The 24,560-nt window shown below is 28.8% G+C and overlaps 1 protein-coding gene and 1 long non-coding RNA gene across 3 annotated transcripts in view; one reads left to right on the top strand and one right to left on the bottom strand.

Annotated features, from left to right (window-relative positions):
* The window catches only part of LOC107162947 (somatostatin receptor type 5-like), a 220,315-nt gene extending 216,704 nt beyond the window's left edge, over nt 1-3,611 (bottom strand). Inside the window, exon 1 of the mRNA XM_089228640.1 lies at nt 3,329-3,611. The gene's annotated coding sequence lies outside the window, so the exon portion shown is untranslated. The remainder of the gene's footprint in view (nt 1-3,328) is intronic.
* Nucleotides 3,612-3,629: 18 nt separating this feature from the next.
* On the top strand, nt 3,630-22,507 carry LOC149055009 (uncharacterized). 2 transcript variants are annotated; one of them, XR_016191927.1, is made up of 4 exons: nt 3,630-3,767; nt 4,921-5,130; nt 7,466-7,638; nt 22,252-22,507. It is a non-coding gene; the product is annotated as an uncharacterized LOC149055009 (long non-coding RNA). The 2 variants fall into 2 exon arrangements; XR_016191926.1 differs by lacking the exons at nt 7,466-7,638; nt 22,252-22,507 and adding an exon at nt 5,504-5,869.
* Nucleotides 22,508-24,560: the final 2,053 nt, after the last annotated feature.

Genomic DNA, 24,560 nt, shown 5'->3' with positions numbered 1-24,560 from the left:
ATTTTACGCACAATCAGTTTTCGACAAAATCGATTTTGGTTTTTGATGTAACTTTAAAACAACTGAGTAATGACCATAGGGCATAGATACATGAAATTTTCACCTAATGTTGATATAAATATATTCTATCCACCATGCAATTTTCAAAACATGTCGATTTAAGTTGAACTATTTATAGGCATATGCAATTTTTGACCATTATTAGTTTTTAAAAAATTAATATCGATAATAATTTATTTGTAGGGTAGAAAATCTTGAAAATTTAATACAAAAGCTCCTAACATATTGTTACAACAGCATTGAAAAATGAAAGAAATATAAAGTCACCATTTTTTTTTTATAAGCATTCAAAATTTGAATTTTGAGAAAATACTTTAAAAATGAGATTTACTAATTGGCTGTATTGAATATTTCGGAAATTATTTTTATCAGTTTTAAGTTTTTTATTTTCAGTACTTATTAAAAATAAAAAATAAAAAAGTAACGCTGCAAGTGTGTATGCATTGTATTTAAAAATATACATATATTTTTTAATATTGATTAGAACAAAAGTTATTTCATTTGTCAGAATGTCAGAATGAATAGATATAATGGATTAACCACAGTTGGATTGAAATTTAATTTACACTCGTCTCAATGATAAGTATTGAGTTGACTCCGATTAAAAAACTATATTTAAAAAATATATAAATATTTTAGGTATTTATTGATTTATTCACATAATTAAAGTATATATTGTTATAAAATTAGTTGGCATAATACATTCTGTAAGACAACAGCGGCGTATAATTCATTTTTGATTATATCATGTAGATTATATAGGCAGGTACTTAAATATTGAATATCTTAATGATTTTTTGATATGAAACACAATAATATAGTTTGTTCGTGAACAATGAGTGTCGATTCGTGCGCCAATTAAAAACACAAACGTATGACATAGAAACATGATATAAAATGGGTGCACATTACGCCAATAAATAATAATGATAATTATTATTAAATTTAGATTAATCAACGAATATTGTCAGTAGCGATACCTGCCTACTCATATTATACTCGTATTGTTCGCGTGTATCAACAACGAAACTTAAATATATTTCGTATTGACATTTGGTAAAAATTACCTGTCAACTATATTATATTATATCTCAGACATTAAGAGCGATGGCGCCAAACGGCGCAGCTTATCTGTACCGCAGGCAGCGGACGGGTTTAATGGTTTTATTTTATTGGCGACGATGATAATAATAATAATAATAATTAAAGCGGCTTTCGTACCAGGGCGAAACTTTGTATCTTTCGGCGCTATCGGCGAGGTGTTAGCACGGTATATTATTATTATATTATATTATATCTACCCATTCATATTTATACATTATTTTATTGTCACAACAAAACACAGAACGACAGAGTGGCCGCGCTGATGTGTAGGAGCAGGAGAGACGGTGATTTGAAGTGCGCAAAAAACATCGTTCCGGGCAAGAGAATAATATTATAAAAAAGGTCCAAGTGAGGTAGGTATACTCATAAGGACACTGGACGAGAAGATAAGTGGTATAGATATGGCGAGGATGAAGCGTAGCGATATGGTTCGTACCGTTTTCAAATGAATGGCGGTGGTTGTTTAGCAGATTAGATAATATATTTTATCGGCCAGGACATCGGATACAACACGGAAGTACGAGATCAGACATTCGTGTCTGCGTCAGCAACAGATTCAGGAAACGTTTTGGCAGGATTAAAATCATGCAAAGGACAGGGGACCAGGCACGTAGCTACGGGAGAGGGGGCAGGGTGTGCCTGACCCACCCTAATATGTGTCAGGTCTTAGGACGGCCCACCCATAGTATTCAGAGGGGTCCGTAATTATATAATGGCTTTTGTTTCCAAATTTTTAATAGATTTTCCATAAAACATAAAAATCGAAAAATACTTTTATATTAGTATTTAAGTTAAATTTAGTGTATTTTATTTAAAAATAGTGTTTTATATATTATACATTTGGATTTTATGATAATTATAATTATTAAAATATGCATTATTTGTATTTGATTTTTAGTTATATATTTAAACGTATTTTTTTTTTAAACACTTATTAGTTAATGATGATAAAATATGGAATTATTACTTATTATAGGTTACATACTTATATATTTGAAATAATGATACGCTGATAACTACCTTTTTAAAATATGCAAATTTCTGGAAGGACACCTAACATTTGGCCCACCTATCGAATATTTTCTGACTACGTGCCTGCAGGGGATATGCAGTATTGCAGTCTAAGTGAAATAATTGCACATAACACCTAAACGTCTTTGGACTTATGCACAGGCAATACAAAACGACCTACTGATAACGTCGTCAATTATGATATTGCCGTTAATATTACCTAAACACCATCGGATCGACGAAATTCGTACGAAAAAAAAATCGATTCCGCGCCCCCTTTATTTTTTTTTCTATTAAGAATAAGCCCTCGGTGACATCGGCCATTGGGAATCAAAACAATATTATTTTGTCGGCTGCTCCGATATTATTGGTGTGCATAATTTAATTATCGAATTATTTTAAAAATGATTTCATCGCCTGTTGCAGCCAGTCGAAACTAACATATTGTTCGTATTATCGTATTTGATTTAACGCTAAACGGACCATAATAAATAGTTATAATATTTGTATGTAATATCGTATGATGGTAGCTTATACGATTGAACTATTTTATGGAACACAATAAATTAATAAGTTATAAAAAACAAAAACATATTTTTGAACGATTTATCAAATTAAGGACCAATTCTCTTTGCCCGAGCCCCGAATACACTAAAACCTACACGGGTTTTCGCAGCGAGTGATGCGTTTCTTCAAAACGTGAACAGATCGAATAACTAAATTTACTTTCAAATAAACAAAATTATACTGACCATCAGAAATGTGAAATTGCGTGAAATCACAATCGACACGGCGCGACGATAGGTAAATGATAAACTGATAACAGTTTAGGTAGATATTAATTTAAATTTATAATTATATTACATTTTTAAAATTTGAATTTTATACTATTTTTAATAATATTAAATATTGAAATAGTTTTTAAATTTATTGTATTTTTTTATTTAACACTGGCGGGGCGATAACAAACAAGTACCATATATTTTAATAATATAAAAAAAAATACTTACCAATTTCGTATACCTAATAACATAATAATAATAATAATAATAATAATAATGTGTAACACAACCAAGTATAGCGTACGTTAGTAGTAAACTATTCTTATGAAAATACAAATATTTTAGTATATTATTATGAAAACGATCATTACCTGTTTTAGGATCGGACTCGTGTCGGCGCCGTCGGGCAAGAATGATAATGCTAATATCGGTGATTAGTGATGAGGATTTTGAAAAAAAAAAAAAAGAAAATTAAAAAAACGACAATAATAATAATAATAATAATGCGGTGACGGGTGATAGGAGAGGATAATACGGAAAAAATGGTCTTCTCCAGTCGCGGTGCGGTGTGTCGTGGAGATTTACGAACGCGTGTGCCGGCGTCAGGGAGCTGTGGGTCGGCAGGAGACGGTGGGTACGCGTTCGCGGCAACGGCGTTACTGAAGACTGAACCGTCGTCGGTGGCGGAGCGGCGTTTTTCTTCGTGCGGCGAACGACCGGAAACTATGATTTACGCAAGCGCTCGGACACACGACGCGTGTGCGACTGCCGCCGGACAGGTATAATATTATCGTCGTCCGTTCTATATAGGTACGTAATAATAATAATAATAATAATGTGTGTCGGACATCGTTTCTGTTGAAAAATAAAAAATTAATTAATTAATCTTAAAAAATCCGTAGCTCTTCCCCATATCGGATGCACAGCGATCGGGCAGCTCTGCAATAATATAAAACAGTATAATTACAACTCGGAACTCATTGCACTTATGATGCACTTAAAACAGTACAATTGTTAAGCTTTTTAAATATACACTTATTTCGCAACATTTTCATAAATACAATTATTTTAATGAATTATAAACTCGTATTATAGTAAATAGGTTTTCTTACGTCGCTGGATTTGATGCACCTTTTGTATTCAAAAGCACAAAAAAAAAAGAGTTAAAATAATACAAATATTTGTTTTTAATTTTTAAACACAATTTCCAGGTAGTTAACATATTATGCAAAATAAAATAAATACATTATAGTGTTAATAGTATACGACTAAAATTAATCACATTTTTAATAACAGATATTTCTAGAGAACATAATATTATATTATACTATTATTCTTGTAATTTTAAAATTATGATTATAATAACACCTATAATACTTCATACCTAATGAAAACTTGAAACAAGTCTTATTTTTTTTTCTTCCGAAACTTTCAAATAATTAATTATACATTTTTCATTAATCATTAATCATCACATATATTATGCTCTAAAAAATAGTAAAATTAATAAATATGCTCTTAAAACTTCAAAATCACTAAATTTATGCACTATAAACTTTCAATATTTTTTTCATGGTGTTCTGAAACTAACTTGAAGCTTACTTAGCAACAAATCTAATTCCACGCAAAAATCATACAAATTCAACAACTTCCGAGCCTTATTAATAAAAAATCACGCGTATAATATTAATGAGATACCCGTGTTCTGATGGACGGTCGGTCCAGTGTTTCGATGGAAATTAAAATAAAGACCTAATTTTAATATTTACATACAGAACGATTCGACAAGCGTGTTCATTGTTCACCCTTAAATCACCCTTATTGTTCATTGTCGAACGATGAATTTGTTCGAATTCTGATTTTTGAAATTGTTTAAGTACACTTCATATATATTATTGCTTTAAGATGGCTCCACACCGTGTTCTCATTTACCTTTTTTATGTTTTTTATATACCGTTTAAAGGAGTGTCCTTGACGGACCATAAACACTTCATAAATTTTTTTTCAAATACAAACCAACATTTTCAACTCCAAACCATTGAAGGAAGATGATATTTTTGTTTTTGAAAATGTCCAGAAAAAATCTAAATCCTCTATTATACACGTATTACCTGACATTGTATACACTGCAAATTCAACCGATTCAGACTGAGATGATTGTAAGCGTAGCCACGTAAGTACCTAATGCGATTTTATATTTTTAAAATTTCCTCTAAAAAGTTTTGCGAGATTTGCTGATGTTTATATGCTTGCGCGAGTTTAAAATAAACTAAAAACAAACATTATTATGTCATTGAAAAACTGAATTTTCCATACAATTCTATACGCCATACCTAAACCACATTTGTATACGCCCACTTCCCCACTTATTAAGTAATCGTCGACGTCGATCGCACTGAACTCGTTCAAAATGTTTAACTCGAAGCGATCGCCATAAAACCTTAGATCATATTTATTATCATCCAGCATTATACTATTCCGAGGAAACAACTCGCATATTATATGGATAAACGGAATGATGCGATTTTTTTTTTTTTCAATTTCAGAAACGAGAGATGAGGTGTGGGTTGCCTACCGTTTTCATTGAATCGAAAGTGATGCCATGCTCTCACCAAGGCCTCGGAGTATAAACGCGTATGAGCATCATTGATCCATTTATGTTGAACGTGAAAATGATGTCAGTTTTGAACTAAATTCCTTAAATTTTTTATCAGAATGTTTAACAATATTCACATGTATATATTGCTATGGTGCACTATGGTTGTTTGTGCGACAACTATATTATACATTTATTACGGATGGTTCGTTTTGAAGTGATGCATAAGTATAGTTCACGCCCTTCATGGTTCGGGAGAGACTGTTCAATTTTTAACCAAACTATTTATAAATTAAATAAACATACTGATCTATTTTTTTTTTTGTTTTGTTTTTATCTGAATAACGTAAATTGGGGCACAAAACGATTTGTTGATCGTGACAAGAATGATTAGGCTCTTAATAATTTCGTCTTGACGTTATAATGTAGTACAAAACAAAATATTACGATTTTTTTATTTAATTCATTCTGTGGTATACGGCCACAATTATAAATTAATTCTACTAACCAGTAGAAAGTATAACGGCTTGAGTATATTATTATGTATATACGATGGACTGACAGAGTACCTACACCGAGGATTATTATTTTTGGCATTACACGACTAGGACGTAAATATATTTAAAAAAAAAAAAATGAATTTTCACACATACTTCTCATAAATAAAACAAAAAAACTCGTTTAGTAATTTTTATAAACAAACCAAAATTCAACTTCTACATTTATTATTATCGTTATGATGTAGGTAAATACGGCCTACATTATTAATAATCGTCTCTTGACTCGCAAATTATATTTTGTTTAATGTTTACGGCGAGAGGTAATACAATATACAATTTACATAAACCATCAATTCGTTTTTGACATTTTATGTTTATTATTTTATTTTTTTCCATCAAATGTTTATTTTCGTTGACTGAAAGCCTCGCTTAACAAGAACACCATTGAGTGATAAATAAAATATGAAATAAAACGTTAAAAGTATTGTCGATTCGAAATTTTAAAAATAAGTCTATACGAGATGAATATTGAATAAACGTACGCATTTTTTGGTGTTTTAATAAAACTTTTGTCATTCGTGATAATTAGATGTGAGATATTTGTTATACTTCATAAAGATTAAAAAACCTAAAACCTTTGGCTGGATGTCGTTCGTCTACCTCCACGACTCGCAATTGCAATAGTGTAAGCGATATAGATGTTGTGTTTTGAGAATATTATTGTATTAAATATAATTCAAATAACACGATGATGAACAACCTAGTCCCAAAAACTCAGTTTGTTAATACAATAAGTGTATAACTAACGACCTAACATTGTTCGTTAATAACAGTTGAAAACTTTCATCCGAAATCGTTATAGATACCTAATATGGTGGTGCAAGTGCAACGTGCGCTAAAGAATAAAGTCGAAGTGCAGATAAAGATTAAAGGCTATATGGTTAGAATCCATTGATTAATGATTTTTTTCCCTCTTCGAACACAATTCGATGATTATTATTATTAATAAATGTCACAGACGTTTATAATTTTCAAAAACAGAAGGCCAATGTTTGACACTAACATCGTTTTCTTTTGTCTAAGTGTACCTATATACAATACGATATGATCACTAATATTCAACATGACTTGTTCATTATATTGCTGCATTACGTGACGCCTCTTTTGATATTTTCCGGCTAAACGACAAATAAATATAATATGAATGATACGTTAAAGATTCCTTAAAAAAAAACCCCCCGCCGACATCAGTTGATGCGCAGAAATGCCCGGAACTAAAACCGGATACAATAAATATATACGCACACACGCGCATATGTATACATATATAATTATATTGTGTTTATTATTATTATCATTATCATCATCGTTCGAGTCGACATCAGAATATAATAATATTATATTGTTCGCAGTATTTAACCCTGCGAAACACAACATAATAGCAGCCGACGTTTGGAATGAAAACCGTCACGTCAATACGTCGAGAGTTTTCTTTTTGAATTTTCTTTCCGTCGTCGAAACATTACTCAACGCCGCCGATCGTCTTTGGAAAAAAATTGATCTTCACAACGCTCAACCTATGATGGTATACACAATTTTATACTATTATTATTACAATGATATACAATATTATTATTTCAACAGCGGTGACATTTATGTGAAAACAATGCTATTATAATATTATAATAATTGGTAGGTACGCGGAAACGACGTGACTCTAATTTTTCCACCGCTTAGCGCCAGCCAGCCGCCCGCGCACCGACCCGTACGAAATAGGAACTGCAGGCGGGATTAAAAGTACATTTCCGGTGCGTAAATGATTTAATAATAATATTATTTGCGGTTTTTGCCGAACACGACCGCCGCCGAGGAGATTGTCAATATAATATTATAATGTTCGACGATATATTATTATTATTACTTTACTGTGTCGTCACAAGACCTCACCACGCCTCGAAGACTTTTCCGGAAATTTTTTCACTTACCACGCACAATTCGTCGTCTACTTTCGGCATTTCCGCATAATATACATATATATATATATATGGGTACCACCGACCGATATATTATTATTATTATTATTATTATAAAACCGTGCGTTTGTCGTTTTTTTTCCGGTAGACGATTCGGTTAAAAACAAATTTCAAACCCTACACAATAAGCATCGTCTTGTATGAGATAGGTACGCAAGCTGTGCGAAAAATAATCTCTCAGATAACTTTTTCGATTAAGAAAGTAGAAATGAGTATCGCACTTTTTTTTTGCGTCTACTTAATTATATCAAAACACGATTTAAGGTTAGCGATGTATTATTGGCGCGCCGTAAATATTTTTTCCAATTTTCCAATATTATGTAAACGAATATAATATATCATAAATATTATATAATCGAATATTATACGTTTTTTATAATTCATTATTCAGGCACACGTCCATGATGCATTCGTCAACCCACACATACTTATCATTATTTTTATACGGTGTAAACGTCGGTTTTAAATTATTATTGACTGCAAATTGGTTAGTACAATATAACTTGTAACTGTTTATAAACTACCGTGGTAACGATATTATTATTTTCATAACAGGAATAATTTCCACATACAATGATAGGAATAATGATGTTTAATCATAACAATATAATCCATTTTTATTTTTTTCGTCCCATTTTGAATTACCTCCCAGATTTTCAGATGAACAAAATTCAGTATCATAACAAAAATATATTGTTGTTGTGATTTCATCGAATTTAATTTCAAATTATTTAAATGGAAACTTTAATAAAACAATATTATCATAATATAGGTATATGTTATTTCGTTGCATTAGTTAAAAAATATAATAAATATTCATCAGATTTAAAATGTTAAACTACTTAGTATATAATAATGTATACATGAGTAACATAACACTCATGACGTGATAAACAAAAACTTTTAATTTTGACTTCTAAAAATAATGGTTTTTTTTAATTTCTTAAAATCTGTGTACACAGAAGTTTTTCAGAACCTAAAATATTAATAAATGGTCTTTCGAGAAGCGTAATAAAATCAGAAGTCTAAAAAAAAATTTGAATGTATATGATACCTATACAAACAAAATTAATGGAATTAAATGTGCGATTTTTTCTGTTTTTATACGGATTAAAAAATATAATATACGGTAAAGTGCTGCTGTTATGATAGAAAACACCAAACACTCTTACGTAAAAAAAGAACATTATTTTTACAGCTGTTTACGGCTGTACGAATAGATTTTTTGGCAAAGAAATGTATGACATAAATCTAATCTGACAAACGATGAGTTTGGCACGAACTTTGAAAGAACCAGGTTAAAGCCGTGTATCTTTTTACAATAAATTCGTTAACAATTAAAATGTGTTTAAAAATATTTAAATTATAATATTGTCACGAAAAGTATAAACATAAATGTTTTTACAATAAGTTAAGGAGATTTATTTTAGACTCTAAGTGGAGCGATGAATATTGTATTGATCTTATACAATGTTGAGTATAATATTTTTATTTGTGTAACCGTTTTCACCTCTTAAAGCAGTAAAAATGTTTTGATTTATATATTTGATGTTAGTTTCTGGTTTAAATCTAGTTGATACTATTTGATTAAAAATAACATTTCCAAAATACCTGGAAAAACAAAAAAAAAATGTTTGGGGAAAACGAACATTTTTATACACAAAATCACTCATTGAAAAAATCTGTTTTTTTTCTTGTGTAGCGTAAAATGAAACTAAAAATAAATATGAGTAGAAATTAGAAGTTTCCATATTTTCAATTTTATGTTAGCATTTTTTATAAAATGTCAAGGTACGATTTTCAAAATATTTTGACTACTTTTGAGCTATTTATTTTCAACCAATTTTTGTCGGACAAAAAAATTGAATATTTTTAATAAAAGACTTATCTAAGTTTTATGTATACCAACTTAAAAATGTATAAAGTTATCGTGCTACACGCGCCCCATTATATTTTTATCACCATTGTCTACACATACACCTTGTGTTCTTTATTATTTTAAGTACATAAATGTAATGTTATAAGAGTATAATTTTGTGTTTTTTCTTGATAAAAATGGCGCGTCTTAATTATTATTAATGTTCCATTGAACTTAACAAAATTGAGTGTATTTGTCCAACAAAAAAATTTATTTCGTATTCAAAAGTTCATTTTCATACGATCGGTCCGCTATACATTATTTTACGTTTTTAATCCTCGATATTATTATTTGATTGTTAAAACTTCATGATCCATCACATTTTTTGAGAATAAAATAGATTTGATTTAGTTGACAAACTCATGCGTTGTATACATTTTTTTCCACCGTATTTTTTGGTGGAAAAATAGCTAGTCTACAACGACTGTGATAATATTATGCACGAATCACTGCGATATAGTGCAGATAACTCATACAAAATTTATTTCTTAAATAGTTATAATAATGGCGATTTGTTATGTGAATCGCCTAATGTTTTACATCTGTCGACGTAGTGTATATGTGTATGAATAATATATTATGTATATTGAATCTCTGTTCAAGATAAGGACATTTTTTTTTTCTTAACTCGACAATAGACCATATAGTTCAATGTATCCAACTAACGAATAAAACTATGCGATGTATATATGACACACTTTATGTAATACACTGAATCAAAAAATGTGCAATGACGCAGTAAAACATCATTACAGTATTTCTATTTTATTATAATATCCATTTATATGATATATTATATCTCAAACCCTCTCGTGTGATCTTATACATCCAGTAATTCATTTATTTCCGATCACTTTCCAAAATGTATATAAGAATACCCGGGAAACGATATTATAATACGTGTCGTAGTCTCGTTATTTCATCTCTTATCCGCGGGCGATTTGCCGTCGGCCTAAAAATAAAATAATATATTTTATTTTAATATAGTACATCATAAATCGTACTTGATATAACTAGCTATACCTATAATTAGCGTTTTGTCTAATTATTAATATCACAATCTTCTCGTATTCCACCGTTTGGTATTTTATGGTTTATGTTACTATATATGTATCATATTCTTCAATTCAAGTACCGTCCGTTGTACAACAATCTTGAATACAGTTGAAAAGTGTCCACAAGTTGATTTACCTGCACGATTCTTCATGCAGTTCAAATAGATGTTAAATACTTTACTACACGCCTCACCTATATAAGTTAAAGTATATTTATCAATGAACTCGTTATTGCTTTAGTTTTAATGATTGAATATTGACTAAAATTAAATCAATACATTCGGGTGACTGATACGAGATAATAATATCAAGTAATATCCAAGGAGATTTTCTTTTTGGCACAACTCGCAAGACCTTTGCTTTATACGTTTTCAGTCAAATTTAATGTAGGTAATGTGTAAACTTTTAAGCTACGAAAGTTTTAGAAAATCCGAACGTTATGTTTTCGTAATTATCGTAACTGCGTTTTTAGTTTTAACGATCAGCAATTAGAGATATAATTTTTTTTTTAATTGTTTATGTGTTATGAATTTTTAGTCGTATATTTAAAATTAATATGGTGATTAGTTTTAATTATATCTAAATCTGGAAGCTATGTATGAAAATCAAGTTGTCTAATAATTAAAGTTGTTCAAGTAAAATTACGAGGAAAAACTTAAAGGCACCTGGTAATAAGTTTTACATATTCAAGAAAATTAAGTACAAAGCAATAGTGGAAATATTAAATACAATAGAGGGGAAATAATTTCAGATAAGAGCCCATATTAAGATAGCGGCACATTTTAACTTACTATGTTTAATAATTTCTAAAAGGTAGGTAAAGTCATTCTTGAATTTATGTTTATAAATAAATTAATTAATCGAAAAATTTAAGAGAACAGAAATCATCCCAAATTACAAGAAGTGTAATGCAAGTGTTATTCACTAATACATTTTAACTTTAAACTCATACAGAGGTATATGCTTTAAAGAAAAAACAACACTATTGGTCGTTTCTATATTCTTGAAATGTTCTATAAAATATTATATTATTTTATACGAGGATTGTATTCTTATACATATATCATATTTTAATTTCTAGATAAATTCAATGAGTTCGAAAAGAAGAATATAATATTATTTAGGTTCGAAAATTGAAATACATAAAAATAACTAATATAATTTTATTAACCATGTTCATTTTATTTTTATTAAAGTTTATTTCACTAACGTATATAAGTATAATATAATAAATTTAAAAGTTTTAATGTTCTTCAATAAATTAAAGAAAAATTTATATTTTAATTTGTTTTATTATTAATGAGTGATGGATTTTTTTAAATTTAAATATTATAAATTATAATATGATAGAGTAACTTTTTATACAGTATACTTAAAACATTCTGATTAAAAAGCTTGAATGAATTAGCTTTACTCACGATTACTAAATACAATCGCACACACAGTATTTTTTTAGATGAGGTTGTGCTAATAATTTTCCCAAAATGTTGTAGAAATACATTTTCAAGAAAATAGACATTTCTGGGGAGGCTACTCTTTTACCGTTAACCACCTCATACTCACTGGTATGTGCCACTGTATAATATATTTATATTTTTTAGTAAATTAAAATTTGCTATCTCATTGCATATTTAGTAGTAAAAATGTAAAATTATATAAGCTGAGTAGAATACATAATTTTATTTACATTGTTACTCATTAAGTATGCATTTCAATAGTTCGGATAGTATTAGTTAATTAGTTTTGATTCATATAGGTAATAAAACGTTTCCATGTGGTTACAAATTATTAAAAATAATTTTGATAATTAAATGTAAGGTCGTTCAAACAATACGTACTTACACATTCGCTATAACACTAAAGACAACGTCGTAATCATTGAGTGTCACGAAAAAATAGACGTAAGACATTTACAAATTAATAACTTATTATCTACAAATAAATATTTTTATTGATATTTCTATAAATTATAGTACACAGGGATTTGATAATATTTCGTATTATACCCCTAAACGTGGGAAACTACACGATAAATAATTGTGAATAACCATTGATCATCGATTGATACCATTTGTTTTATCCAAAGAAAATATTTTAGCAAAAGAGAAAAGTCTGCAAAGTGTATAACACGGACCCGGCAATTGAATGCCAGCAAAATTGAATATTCGTCGTGTTAGATTTTATCTATTGTTATAACACCGGTCTGCTTTATATATGTATATATTGTATAGTTGAATCGCTGTTTTTGATCTACAGCTTTCACTAAAATTATTTAAAATCTTTAAAAAGGCCGAAGGCGATAAAACCAAACTAATATATTATACCGCGTAACTATAGTTTTCGTTCTTGAGGTAATTTTCATCATTATAGTCATTATAATAATATAGTTGTTGTTATAGTGTGTATACTATCTTAATAGCACGTAATATTATAATTCATTCTAAATAAACTATAATATATTAAGAGAAAATAGGAAATTTACAATGTTATTACGGATAACACAGTTCTATAGCAAAAATAGAACTCAAGAAAAGATATTTTAAGCAGAATATTTACCAAGAAAAACTTTAATAAATATTATCTTTTAATCTCGCTCTACCTCTACCTAATCCACTCACTCTCTCTCTCTCTCTCTCTCTCTCTAAATATGTTTATATATATATATATTATTTATACGTATGAACTTGATTGAACTACAAAAAGCATACACAAGTTATACATTTTTTTTTTTTGAGGAAAGTAAAATAAAACAAATTACATTTTATAAAAGTTTATTAATTCGTTGAATGTATAATTTATCATCTGTATTTAAATTTTTAATTTCGAAACGCCCAAACGGTAATAACTGAGTTTACAAAAAAAGAACAATTTAACTAAATGTTCTTTGAATTTGATATTTTTATGGTTAGGTACATAAATGAGAAAGAAAATGTATCTTAAAGAAGTCGTTAAAAAATATCGTGACGATTATTCTAAATTTTCTGTTTGTGATAATGTAGTGAGCACTGTATATAAATCGTATACATTATAATTTATACTTAACCGTATATCAATAATATTTTCATAATATAAGTATAAGTAATACATTCGATGCGAATATCTTCACATAATTGTTAATTGTCATCTTAAAACGGTTTTTAATCAGTTATAAATTCTATTATTGTGATAATATTATTATCATTCTTGTTAAACAAAGTCTGGGATAATTCATTTAAGCAAATAACATAATTTTTGATGAAATCCAAACATAATATGATTTAGACGAGTCAATAAATAGAAGATAAGGATACATTTTTTAACCGATTTTTATAGATTCTTATAAAATATAAAATATCTGGGCGAGAGGATATAATTTCGATTAAGTTTGTTCGAGTCACATGGATATAGTATATGTATAAAGTAGGTATCCTTTTATTAATTTTTCATATTACAGTGGAAAAAATTGCATTTACTAATAAATTTGTAATGCCCATTAATATTTTGAAAACAATGCACCCAAAACATGCTCAACAAGTACAACTAGTAGTTAGTACAAGTGTACAACTATAATAATATAATTTAGTGTATAAATATAGTTATATAATATGTACTCAAAATTGGACTTGGGTATTGTATAAACGTACAGTTTAGAAATAGAAATCAAATATACTTTAAAATAATATTCTAAACGACTTAATAAAAAATAAAATTTTTGTCATTCTTGCTGCAGGCGTAGCCGCGTAAGTATAGTATAACGATATATAAAATATAGAAAACCGAATTTGTAGGATGTAGGAAAATCATTGTTTGCTTATTATAACCAATCTTGTTCGAATCGTGCACGTATTAAATTATGAGATTTTTTTTTTTACATTATTTTTCATATTTCTACTGTAGGAATTTCTATTTATCTGTACTTGTATACACAATATGAATAAATTATGTTATTTTGTAAATAAAAAAATATTCAATTATAGCCATTCGGTATTATTGTCGAGAGTTTTTTCTAAGTTAACAAAAGTGGTAAAGGTGGCACAAATTTAGTGTCAGATTGAAAATATTTTGATAGTTAATTATTTTAGGTAGGTAAATTATTTTAATTAATTAATTTTTTAGCGTTTATCAAAACCGCACACTTTAGAAAAAAAAAAATCTGTCGCTCAAAAACGCAAACTTTTTTGTATTATAATATTATAATACCCGCACGCCTTTTTTTAAATAACATTATTCAATTTTGGACACTTCTAGTTATATATTAATGCCGCACGTTTTCTACCTGGAAATCATAATTTAAAAATATAAGCACCTATACCTTGTTTTTTTTTTTTGTATCGTAAAGTTTCCTTAAAATCACACAATTTAATTCAACGCAATAATAATGAATTTTTTTTTAAGATTTTCATTGAAAAATATTTTAATATACACAGATTCGGATAATTATAAAATTTAATTATAGGGGCAAGTGCATTTATTAAAATTTTCTTATTTGTTTAGTACTGACTTAATAAAATAATTAAAGCTGTTTAATGAACGAACGCTATGCATATAATGTAATATGTCAATAATAAAATGTATTTAATAGTATTTTTGGTCGCTCAAAATATTACATAAATATGGGTAGGTAACAATAACTACACTAAATATAAATTTACATATGGAGTTTGACATATATTTAAAGACAAAGAGTTACAATGATTGATAATTTAAATTATATTGAATTATTTTTTTTAGGAAATTCATTGTATGGTTATAGACCTGAAGGTAATATGATTTTTAAAAAACGTAGACTTTATTGTATACATATATTATTGAATGTTGGATATGGATAGTAATGATCGATAGTATTATATATTTTCATTTCCAATTGCCCATCAAATAATGTTATGAAAACAAAGTTTTGGGAAAACAATCAAAATTTGACCTACCTATGTAAAATGTATGATTTTAAATAACGCCCATATTTTGTACTCTATACTTTATGCAGTGATGTATGCACTATAATTGCATTTAATTAATTTTCAGTATATATATAATTATAATAATTTTATGATTTAATGTATAAGAAATAAGAATTAATACAATTCTAACTACTATGATAATAATATAAGGTTTTTAATATTTTTAGCTATGTACAGTAGCCTTCTTGTTTCTTTCCCGCGCAAAACAGTTTTTGGTATGTCTCGTTCGTTTATACAATTCTTAAGACAATTATTTGATATACACTGAAGAAAAAGTAAATAAGGCTATATATAATTGAGTAATTTGTTCACATTGAGATTTTATTTTATTGCATTTAATTTTAAAATAATTAAACTTTTTTCAAATTGAAATTTTTGAATTGAATATTTAATATTGAGTATTTTAAAAATATAGTTCAAATGTGCGCCTTTGTATGCTTGCTGAAAATACATAAATGTAAACATAATACATATTATGTGCATTTAACCATTTTGATCGATAATATCGTACATTAATAATAATAATAATCTCGAACAACCACAATTTCATAATACCGGAAACAATAATAGCAAAAATCAACTTATAAATATATAATTCAGATTATTCACTATAATTGATTACAAATCAATATAGGTAAATAATATTATAACTTCCCGTGGTATACATAATACTATATAATATCGAAGGATTGTCGTGGTGCGTGTTATAAATAACAAGCAAAAAATCGTACCTGCAATTTGATATCATTCGCCACATTCGGTGGCAGTATTATATTGTTATTATTATAATGCACAGACAGCCAAAACGATAAATCACAGTTTGATGACGTTTTTCGATTAAATTCGTTTAACCGGAGCGATCGGATTGGCGGGGCGTTATGACCGCGGACCGCGGATAACGCTCGTGTTCCAGCGGACGAAGTTCGATCGCATGCGCTATGTTAAACTCGCCACGTACTGATCTGGTAAGCTACCATTATAATAACATACATTTTACGAGTACGCAAATATTAAAAACACGAAATCGTCGCTGAGGGACCGTCGATGAGTGGACGCCGACGAAAACAATAATAATCGCCTTGCAACGACAACGACTATTGAGTCTATAAATTTGTTGAAGTTTCCGAGCGGTTAGGTTAATTATATTATACACAGTGCCTATGGACAAACTTGGAAAAGTCAAAACACCGTTCTCTTGTGAAATGTGGAGTTTTTGACGTACAGTTTACGTCTTATGGGGATATACGCGAGCAAAACTTTTGGCATCTCAGCCATCGATATTATAATATTATATTATGTATACATATATATATATTATATATATATATATATATATATATACATGTACAATATATGTGTATATATTAGGTACCTATAACAATATTGTAGTAGACGATATTCCTACGATGATTTTCCAACATTATTTTATTTTTATTTATTAATCTCATATTCATATGCTACCCTATCAAAGGCTATGTCAACTGTAAATTTATAATCGTTAGAAATAACACGCGTTGGCGGAAAATGCGTTGTCCAAAATATCATGAAACAGTGACAGTCTGTCGCAGTGTATCGTTTTGTATAAGACGCAGATTATTGGTAAATAAAAACATAATATGATTTAAGTACAGGTGTCTATAAGGATACGAATAGCTTATACAATTTTTCAATAAAATACGTAGATTATTGACCGGTAGTCGATGGTCTTTCGCGATGTGCAATAATATACCATCATATTTCTTTCGCTGTACCATATCACCTGCACATATTCGATACAGCGTTGTTGATACAATATTGTGTTGCCTGTTATTTAAAAAAATGAAATTTCAATTCATTTAAAAGTTTGTTTTTATTTTATTGATACAACACGACAACAAAAACTTACCAATTATTAACCTGTAGCACACAATAATATGTTCTCGACATTTGACCAATTTCAGTACTCGCGAGTGCAAGTGGTAGATCTCCTGATGAACATTATCGATCGTTGTTTGTTACGAATTTCAATACTGTTTTGTGTAAAACACGTAAACATAACGTTGTTAAGATAACATTGTTATCTTGTACACAGAATGCACCGAGTCAGATTCGAGCAATTAAAACAAAGAAAACATACCGAAAATGTATCTTGACCTGACGTACCTATACTCGTAAAAGCGACTTCGCCTGTTCCATGAACTGTAGTGGTTTCCGTTCTTTCAGAAAAAAAATTATCTTTGATTTCCATAGACTTTATGCCATAAATTGTGTATACTATTGTTTGATCAATGCTTATACTAAGTACTCTATAATGATTTCTCAATTATTTATTCATTCAATTTTGTACTCAAGTTGTGAACATTATTAATGGTGATGAGTGGAAACTGGTTTGTCGTTATCACAATGATATTATCAGTTCAAATTTTTTATTTGATAATTATTAATTATCGAAGTTAAATTTCTTTTGACGTGGTAACATTAAAATTCGGATTATAGGCTAAGTCGTTGCAACCAAAAAGCGTCAAAGGCGTGGCTTACTCGACTAAGTGTCCAATCAGACGATTGGATTTCGTCGGACGGTCGTTGAGTTCCTCATAGCGCAAAAAAATATTTTTCGGAGTCGGTAAACTGACCGAACTGACCGGTCGACGAAATCTGGTCGTTTGATTGAACCCTAAGATTTTGACGGTAATTAATCTGTCTTATTTTTGTACGAAAATAATTTGTACAATAACAATAAATACATTTCAATTTAATATTTTTCCATTACAAACTTATTAATATTTGACAGCGATTAACCTTTTTTCATACCCTCTGCATAGAAATTTCACTTCATCCGCACGTACTTACTGTTGCAACACTCACGATTTTTTTTTTCGTTAATAGTAACCACATCATTGAAACATTTTACTTGAGTAGGATTGGAGATTGGATTCAACCAGTATCTGTAATTTATCATGGTATTGATTCTGATGAATGTCTCGGTTAACCAACAACTGCTAGGGGTAACTATACAAGATTCAGCAGCCAATCACAGCGCTAATTTTTTTTCTTCCAGAATTCAGGGTTCACGGGAGCAGTGTGAGCAGTTGCCTTTGGTCGCTTTATTATCATTATTATTATTGTATAACCCTGGCACCCTGCACGCAAAATGACGCGCATAAATCGCTTTGTTCGTGGGGCGTCATCGTATACAACGCGTAGCACTGTATCAGTCAACATTGCCGCGTGCAAGAGTCGCGGTTGGTGGCGTGGAACTACGTCATCAGTGGCGTACCGGACAATAATAATATATTATAATGATAATATCTGTTCGGACAAGCATATTATACGACTAAAATACATATTATTATGTACCTGCAACAATACGGAATGCCTCACACGTCCGGCATGTCGTGAACCCTTTCTGAAATATTTCGGTTTACTTGTAATGTACTGCACGATGCAGCAAAAAAGACCCGTTACCCTCACAGGTTAAAACGCCGAGTTTTCATATAATATTATATCTTTTATAATATGATAGGCTCGACTTAAAGTCATTGTTCTTTCTCCCTCCCTCGCCGTCTTTCGCTTCCTCTCTCTTCATATATATATATATGTATATACGATGTCCCGTCTGACTAGGAGGCCTCGGGCAATTAATCACGAGTTGGCCTCTTCCCGCCCATCAGCAGCTGTATAATATGTATAATGTATATACACACAGTAGTGCAGTATACTATATATTTTATATATTATTATAATCTTCGTCTTCCCTGTCGTCGTCGAGACTGCGCCGACAATTCTCCTCCCCAACGCCCGTTCGGCCTTGAAAAATGTCACCACGAAAAAATACATAAATAATATGTGTATATATATATATATACAGCGAATTTGATATTATGCCCGTTATTATTGCTTATCCGCGTCACGGCGGCGACGGCGATGGCTGCAATATAATATAGCGAAACACGAAACTAAGAGCCCGGAAACTCGGAATGCTAAATGGACCTGTTCGGGACAATTAATCAAATTATAAACGCCGGGCAGCAGCTTAATGAGATTCGGGTTGTGGGGAACGGTTGAACGGAAAAAAAAAGTGTACATTATATATGTATAGAACGCCGCCGCAGTGTATACCGTAAACCCGAGGGACGACAAATATCGTAAAAAAAAAAAAATAAATAAATAATAATAATAAAAGAGAGAAAATTTTGATTTTCATTCGGCAGTGTACGCACAGCTATATAGTACTGCGCGCGCCCCGTGATCGTCCTACATCATATGTTTATATGTATATATAATACGACTATGCAGTCGAGTCTGCTATAGGTAAGTTTATGGCTTTTGATGAACGGCAATGGTTTAGCTTGATGCAGTTTAATTAAAGTCTGTTGACGATGGCTTTCTCGTCTCTAATAAGACACCGCGGTATATAATATAACGGTTGCGGTATAACCGCATAAATAAATACTGTATTATGTGTAAATACATAAATATAATAATATGCAGTGTACACATTTTTGTATGTACAGAGTGATCCATTTAAATGGCCAACACTCGTTCTCCGAGTCGATATTTGTGGTTTTTGAAAAAAAAAATTGATTTTTTTATAATATACAAGGTTTTAAGTAGGTACTGCGACACAAAGCATAAACATGTAATTTCGATAGCTCGGAAATTTTTTAATTCGGGTAATAACAACCCACCTGTACAGTTTTTAATTTCTTAATCAGAAAACCATTACTTTTCTGTTACTATTAAAAAACTTTACTACTATGGTGCAGCTATATAGCAAAATATCGTTTTAATATATATAATTTGTACGCGCATGTATAATTATATCACTGGACCGAATTTTGTTGCAGATAGCGCAGGCGGTGTTTTTTATTTGATAAAAAATAAATAAATATTAAAAACCTACGGGACGGATTTATCGGTTATTCATTTCTCAACATTTTTTTATTATTTATATGTAGTCCTAAATCAAAATGTGTGCGCATTCCGCAATTATATGATGTCTAAGTAGTCGTCTAAACGAGTTTCGTAGACACGATTTTTTCCTCGGGCGGAACAACAGTGATTAACAATTTTGACGGTGGGTTTACTATTCGTATGATGAAGTTGGATATTATAAAGGTGTTATACAATACTAATGAAATATTCCAAAACTTACAAAGTATGATATTATTTTAATAATTGAAAATAAAAACTAATGTTTTTACTCAGATAAACAGTGGTAATATTATTATCCCGATCGAATGTACAGTCAACTATATAACAATCGTCGACCCACAGATTGAAAACAAAATAATAAATCCATTTCGATTTTAAAAATTATAAATGATCTCTGAATACCTGACCTGTAGAGTAGCTGTACCTACTTACAAATTTACAATCTGGTAAATTACTGGTAGAGACGATAGTACCTATAGTTTATTGCCATGAGATAATAATTATTTTTGTTTCAAATCAGACATACTAGTTAGTTGTTTTACCCATCTGTCATGCGAATAACTATTAAAGCCCGAGTCAATTGTGAAGAAAAAAATTATGTTTGGAACTAGAGAACGTATAAATGAATTGAAAATTATTATTTAACTGCGTACGTCTTAAAAATAATTGTTATGATTTACAATTGTACATGTTTAATGTTCACTCGTGAATACACTTAATTTTAAAATATATTTAATGCTATAATTAAACGCACAAATAATTTATAATATAAAATATAATATGTACCTCCATAAAATGTTTAAAATGTTCAACGTCACGGCCGACACGTAGTCCACAGCTGTGACAATGTCCACGGCGATCGGCATATTGTGTAGTCGACAAAAATGTTATCATGTCTCATCGTCTCATGTTCTTTGCAGTTTCATTATGTAATGGCTTTTTTGACTTACTATTTCGATTTTTACAAGTGATTTTTCATTTGAACTTTGATTTCGGATTTTATTTTCGTTTATTATTAGCAAAATAACGGTTATTTATTCCATTAAATCGACATTGGCAGCGAAAATGATATATGACTAGTTAATAAGTTATCATATAAACTAATATAGTGATATTAATGCTATTATATCATTAAATATAATTTTCGGAATTATTTGTCTAATTTATATACGAAAATAATACAAGGAATTTAGTATTTATATTATGATAGGTATTACTTCATAATAATTACTCGTATACCTATAATATATACTATTCATTGCAACAGGACAGGTATAAGATATTTGTACATTTTACTAACGTTTATTAATCATTCAAATACTAAATAACGATAACAAATAGGTAAGTATACTGCGAAATAACAACCATATTACGCCGAGGACGACGTCAACATGCAGACAACCGACGTAATCGCAGGAACAATTTTGGTAGATTTTGGGCAACGGGCGTCAAACACTTCGAAGCACTCAATGTGTATATTTTAATAGCTAATTTAATAATAACTGTAAATTAAATTGCCTAATAACATTATATTTCTCACCTAATTTTAATAAACGCCTTAAAAACTCTTAATATTTCTACTATAATCTACTCTATGCTTAACACAAATTCCACAACTGTCATTAAAATTGTAATTTTTTTTTTTTTTTTTTGATGATAATTTTCTGATATAATATTATAATCTAATGTATAATTTATGATTATGTTCAATTGTAATTATTTATTGTTGAGCTATCATAGTTTAATACTAGAATACATTGTATTTTATTAATGTTTTTAAATAATAATACTATAAATATTTCACGAGACTATTTTATAATTCATAAACATTAACTGATTGAAAACAAAAGTGACATATTTTAAAAAACTATTCATCATAATATTATAACATTGCATATAAGCTTGTTAATAAATAACATTATAATACCATAACTTTAGTTATGAGTAAAATCTAAATTAAATTAATTTAAGAAAATATATAATTTAATAAATTAAAAATTATGGATATTGTACCTATTGCCTACTGTAAAATTTCCAAAGTTTCATTTTTTTTTTTTAAATAAATATATATTGTTGCATATTATGTTAAAAAAAAATAAAATTAAAATTAAAATGTTAAACTGTTATTCTAGCTAGTGGCTAGAGATATTCTCAGAAAACATAGTAAAGTTTGTAATATACTAATATCGTATATGAACACCTGCAGAAGTACTATTACTGTATTATTTCTTCAACAAATGAACGTCATGTAATTTGATTTGTATATACTATATAACAATATTATGTATAGTATTAAGCTTTAACATTATTTTAAATTTTTTAGAAAATTGGATAAGATAGAAAATTGTATTTGTATAATAATATATACATGTAATTTTTAACTGATTGATGAAATAAAATAAAAACTGTTATAATACATTAATTTGTGAATCATTTCTTACATGGTTTAAGCACAATTTATTATAATATTTCGGAATCATGTTATTATTTGGTTGTTTGCATCTCCTGGGGAATATTATTTAATTATGTAGGTCATGGTATTACAATAATGATGTTGTATTGTCGTATTGATATGCTTTTTACACAAGTTAAGAAATAACTAGTACCAATTTGTTACCCTAGCTGTCACTTTATTGGGAATTGGCTATTGCATCGCATCCCAAATTTGTATTTGCATAATATAATAAATTAAAGCCATGACAAAGTATCATCAAAATGATTATATATATATTTTTTAAACGTTTTAAAAGATAGCATATTGAAGTAGTCAACCACATGATTGTATTTTGATATTGATAGGTACTTGACAATAATATCGTTTGGATAGTAACCGATTATTGTAAATAAATGACTCAAATGTAATTTTATTATTGGAGTAAAATAATTATACTTTATATACATTTCACAAATTAACTCAATGTTTTTTTTTTAAGTTATGATAATTACATTATGATTTATTATATAATCTTATTACTAATTTTTTTTCAAAACTTTAATATAAACATATTTGTTAAATAACTGTGTAAAACTTTATTAAAATTATAGTGTTATGCATTAAGTATTTTTGTTTTTAACATCCTGTAATCTGCATAAATAGTATATGAGCTTAAAATTGCCATTTAAATAAAAATAATGAGATAAGAAATACATAATATTATAGCCATAGATAACTTTTTCTTATCTAAATATAACTAATATTATGATTTTTTAACATAGTAAAATAATCCATAGGATTCAAACCCATTTTACCACCAACATATAATGTTTTAAATTTTAAAAATAAACTATATGTTTCTTTCGATTAATTAAGGATATAAAAATAGTTTTTTTTCTATTATGATAAACCCTATTTTCAGTAAACTTAAATTAAGAAAATGTATTTAAAAACTCTACCTATATTTTATTTTTAATCATTTAACAACATTTTACAAAATAAACATTTTTTTTGCTTTAAACTTATTTTTATAATTAATAGTTAGATTGTGACCCTATTTTAATCTTCAAAAATATTTCATATAATAATATAATATGATTTAGTATAATAATGCATGTAAAATGGTTTTATAGGTCACATTTTTTTTCTGCCATAACTTAACAACATTGAAAAAAAACGTTTATTAAAATATAATTCGAGTTATACCTTATATGTT

The sequence above is a fragment of the Diuraphis noxia genome, unplaced genomic scaffold (genome assembly GCF_037042655.1).
Source record: "Diuraphis noxia isolate RWA-SAM2 unplaced genomic scaffold, SU_Dnox_SAM2 contig0005, whole genome shotgun sequence".
In the NCBI taxonomy this organism is placed as follows: Eukaryota; Metazoa; Arthropoda; class Insecta; order Hemiptera; family Aphididae; genus Diuraphis; species Diuraphis noxia.
The sequence above is the reverse complement of the archived record's forward strand: the minus strand, read 5'-3'. Positions and strand labels throughout refer to the sequence as shown.